Consider the following 5,425-nt stretch of genomic DNA (forward strand, 5'->3'; position numbering starts at 1 on the left):
CCTGCCTTACATATCTACAGGAACAAGATTACAACTCAGAATACAGACCCAAAGATATTACTGACCTAATACACTTCATCCACACACACAACAATTTCACTTTTAATAACCAACGCTTCCTCCACACAATGGGAACAGCTTTGGCACCAAAATGACCCCACAGTATGCCAACCTTTTTATGCGCCACCTGGAAGAAGACTTCCTCAAGAACTGCACCATCAAACCCTTCCTACACTTAAGATATATCGATGACATCTTCATCATTTGGACTGAAAACCTGCAATCTCTGATTGAGTTCCATCAGAAATTCAACAATCACCATTCCTCCATCCAACTTTCTCTAAAATACTCCAGCACCAACATCTCCTTTTTAGACATGATGATCAGTATCCAGAATGATAAATTACAGACCATGTTATACAAGACACACCTCCAGAGAGATAAATCACACTTTTGAAAGAGCTACTTGGATACCACGTGAACAACTGCTGCAGTACAGAAGAAAACCCCCCACAAATCATACACCGCTGGTTATGACATATCACCCCTCCTTCGAACCCATACGGAAAATCCTCAAACAATTGCAACCCATACTAGAAAGAGACCCTATTCTTAAAAAGGTCTTCCCAGAGCCACCCATCCTAGCTTTCAAACAAGCAGAGAACCTCGCCAACCTCATCACCAGAAGCAAACTTCCTCAGACCCAGAACACATCTAATGGATCCAGACCATGCCATGACAAGAAATGCAAAACCTGCCAACACATCTCCACCACCCCCACAATTACTACACCCCACAACAGAGCCATCAACATTCCTGGATCCTACAGCTGCACCTCCAGAAATGTAATATACCTCATCCAATGCAACAAATGCCCAGATGGAAAATACACAGGAGAGACCAGACAACAACTGTGCACCAGAACGAACGCACACCGGAAATCTATCAAAGACAGGAATATCCATTTACCTGTGGGGGCACATTTCTCACAGGAAAACCACTCTCTCTCCAATCTCTCAGTTATGATCCTCATAGGAAACTTAGAAAACACTTCCCAAAGACAAGCCTATGAACTCCACTTCATCAACCTGCTGGACACTAAAAATTATGGACTAAATTTAGACTTTGGATTTATGACACATTATAACCTGCCTGACAGCTGACTTTCCAGGTACTTCTCCACTATTCATCCCCCTTCTCTCCCCTGCCCCCCCGCACCCAGCCTGTCTCTCACCCATTGACTCGATCTGCATTTTCACTGACTGCATGTCTTGTATGCATGCCAGCCCAGCCTCTGGCTTATTTATTTTTCATTCCATCCAGGAAGAGCACACACCAACTGCTGAAACTTCCTTAGCCTGACAAAGGGTTTTTGAACCCGAAAGCTTGCTTAAAAATTGTTCTCCAACTATTTAAGTTGGTGTAATAAAAGATATTAGATTCACCCAAAGAACCTTGTCTGCTTATATTTACTCAGATATAGGACATTTTGTACATCCATTGCTTAGATGTAACAAATGTTAGTTATTTTTATATCACTGAAGTGAATAAACCACTTAAGACTATCATCATATCTTTCAGACCACTGTAAGATACAAAATGTTATGGAGGGCTACAAAATGGGTACAAAATGGGGCTGGGGAACATGACTTATGAGAAGAGGCTGAGGAACCTGGTCTTATTTTATCTGTGAAGAGAAGACTGAGAGATGATTTAATAGCAGCCTTTAACTACCTGAAGAGTCGTTCTAACAGGATGGAGCTAAACTGTCCTCAGTGATGGCAGATAACAGAATAAGGAACAATGGTTTCAAGTTGCAGCAAGGGGGGTTGTAGAGGTAGCTGGCCAAGCGACTGCACTGGGATGGGGCCCATGTGCTGTACACTCAGCACATGCCTTGCTCTCCTGCTCTCAAATCTCGCCTTACACGATTTGGTGTAGTTGAAGGGAGGTAATATCTGCCTAGCACAAGAGTGTGTTGAGATCATCATGCATCATTGCTGGGGTCTTCTGTGGGGTTCCTTCCTTCCCTTCACCTCACCCCTTTCCACTCAGGGTGCTCATTGATGCTGGGTAAGAGTATTCAGTTGCCATGCACGACTGCCTTGCTGGGTAGGTGGAAAATGAAGCCACCAGATTGTCTGGAGCTGGTGTGGTCTTAGCCTTGATCGCTTCAGTTCTGAGGTCCTTTGGGCATGGGTATTCATAGAAGGCAAATAAATTAATAATAACTGAAATGGCCGAGCCACAGGCTCTTCTCTGGCCCTATTGGCATGCTGGCTGCCTTGCTTCAGGTAGTTCCAGTCACACAGGGTTGCCCTGTGCTGGCTCAGTTCATGTGGGTCTGCCAGTCCCTGGCAGACTCCTGGGGTAATATGGGGCCAGGGTGTCACAAACCCTGGCTTAGCCCCTAGTGGTACCTGGTCACTCTGTGCAGTGCCATGATCCAGCATCGGTTCATGGGGCTTTGGAGTTCCAGTTCTCAGGCTCCTGATCTCCTGCCTCCTGGGAAAACATGGTGAGTGCCCTCATCTGTCTGTGCATTCCCTCAGTCCTGCAATTGCCGCATCCTCATGTGGGGGTTTCTGGGTTGGCCTGGGCCAATCAGGTTCCTTGCTCACCCCCACATGGCTGACACAGGCTTAGGCGCTAGGAGCCCCTAAGGGACTTATTAACCTCTGCAGCTGTCACCTCTGATGCTCAGGTGGTGCTCTGTGTCCAGGTGCCAGCTCGCTCTCGGGGCTGCAGCCCAAATCCATGTGGGGCTGGGCTTCTGCTCCCTGCCATGATCTAGATGCAGGGCCAGGGGAACACCTGCCGCATGCCAGCTGCCTGTTCAGCAGTAGAGCGGGGCCTGCCCTAGGAGCACTGGCTTGTTGTTCTGCCACACGCCCAGCCAGGGATCTGCTGTCTGTGGCATGTGCCAACTGTCCCTATTCCAGTGGTTAGGTGGCTTGGCAGGGCCCCTGCTACAGAAAGTTAGTTTGGATATTAGGAAAAACGTTATCACTAGAAGGAGAGTGGAACACTGGAACAGGTTACCCAGAGAGGTTGCGCAATCTCCATCCTTGGAGATTTTTAAGATTTGGCTAGACAAAGCTCTGGGTGGTATGATCTAGTTGGAGCCAGTCCTGCTTTGCACAAGGGGTTGAACTAGATAATCTCCTGAGGTTCCTTCCAAACCTGATTTTCTATGATTCTATCAAGCCTAACTGCACACTGTTTAACTTCATATTTAATTAAACTAACTAAGATCCATCAATTTCAATTTAAATGCTTTCAAAAAGGCCCTGAACTGACAGAATCCTGTCAGTTTCAAAGCCATTAGTTGAGTCAAAAGGTATTTGGAGGAACAAGATAATGAGCCGGAAAGAGATGGAAAAAGTTTTGTTCAGGCTTCTCTTGTTGTTCATGGGCACATTGAGACATAAGTGCATACTCTTGGTAAGTGCATGGCCTTTGTTTCAGTACAGAAGCTAAGCATTTAAATAGCATACGTTGTGTGTATCTACACATGCAGTTAATTCACATTAGGCTGCAGCATGTCTAGATGTGCTCTCTATTGGAGCAGATTTGCTTCCACCATGCTACTCCCCCCCGCAGAACCCCGGGGGAACTCCATGCTCCCTCAGGTGCTAGTCTGGGGCTGGCAAGGGGCATGGAGCCAGTCCTAATGTGCACAGGGCCAGGAGCGTTCTGCCAGCTACAGTGGCAACTGTCTTCTGGTCCTGTGCACATTGGGAGGGAAACTGATGTGCACCAAGCCAGGCAGCTGCTGCCCCTGCAGCAGGCAGAGCTCTCCTAGCCCCATGCCCATTAGGAAATACAGCTGAATTGGTTTTCAGACATACCCCGAGGGGCCTATTAGACATCGTGAGGGAAGGATGGGAAAACCCAGGAGGAGGAGGAAATTCCCCATCCCAGTACGTGCAGGCACTGAAGAAGCGGCTGCAAAAGGTAAACCAAATGTCCAGAGGTAATCTTAGGGAGGTTCAGAGATGCCAAAAGCAGAACTATGACAAGAACACAGGAGAACACAAATTGCAGGTGGGGCAGAGAGTTCTAGTGCTACTGCCTAGCTCTACGAGTAAGTTTCTTACCTGCTGGCAGGGCCCTTTCCAAATTATCTGGAGGGTTGGTCCTGTGGATTATGAGGTGCTGCGGCCTGGACACAGAAGAGAGAAACAGATTTTTCACATTAACCTACTTAAGTGGTGGCAGGAACCGGAGGGGCTGCTGGCTATGCCGATTCCCGAGGAGGAAGAGCTGGGCAGGTCCTTAGGGGATATGGCAGGAAAGGGAGTCTCTATATACCAAAACCTCACTATGGAGCAGAGGCAGCAAATGATAAAGATAGTGCAGGATTTTTCAGATGTGTTCAATGAGGTCCCTGGAAAGGCTCGGGGCACGGTCCACAAGATTGTGGGCTTTTAGTAAGGGAAAAATGGAGGCACATACCATACTACAGGTATCCAGTGGTCAAGGAAGAAATAAGAAAAATGTTGGAAAAAGAGGTTATTCAGGAGTCCAGGGCGGGAAGACTAAGCCAAGACTGCATTCGTAACGCCGTGGGGCCTGTATGAGTTTTGTAGGATGCCCTTTGGCCTCAGCGGGGCAGCAGCAACCTTTCAGATGTTGATGGATTTGGTACTGGTGCCCCACCACTGATACGCAGCCACGTATATCGATGACATCATGGTGTATACCAAAACATGGGATCAACATCTAGAAGCAGTTTGGGCTGTCCTGCTAGAGTTGAGGCAGTCCAGCTTGACAGCTTACCCTAAGAAACGCACGCTAGGCCAATTAAAGACGAAGTACCGCGGATTCTTAGTTGGACAAGGCCAAATCAAACCTTTGGCTGACAAAGTGGAGGCCATACAGAGGTATGCAATCCCACAAATGAAGAAGCAGATGCAGGCATTTCTAGGCCTAGCTAGCTTTTATAGGCGATTCATCCCTCACTTTGCAGAACTCACAACCCCACTCACAGAAGCAATTAAAGGGAAGGGGAACGGAGTCATCAAACCGGAAGAAAAACAGAAAAGGGCCTTTGAGGGAGTTAAGCGGGCGCTTTGAAAGGAAGGGAGTGTTTGGACCTAAAATGGGGGATGGAGTACTTCCGATACTACTTGCTCGGCAGGGAATTTACAGTCATCACCGACCATGCCCCCTTGAAGTGGCTTAAGTTGGCCAAAACCGATAATGCCAAGATAATACTCTGGGCCTTGGCATTACAGCCCTTCCAGTTCTCTATAGAATATAGACCAGGGATAACTAAAGTAGTGGCTGATTTTTTTGTCTCGCTGCAATTCAAGGAGCCTACCAGAAGAGGTACAAGATACCCAAGAGATGACATCGCCGTATGTCACTACGACACCAGGTAATAATAGAAGAGCACGCGGTGGCATTTTGAGGGTGGGTG

This window comes from Gavialis gangeticus, unplaced genomic scaffold (assembly GCF_001723915.1).
Source record: "Gavialis gangeticus isolate Ggan-Ray unplaced genomic scaffold, GavGan_comp1, whole genome shotgun sequence".
Lineage (NCBI taxonomy): Eukaryota > Metazoa > Chordata > Crocodylia > Gavialidae > Gavialis > Gavialis gangeticus.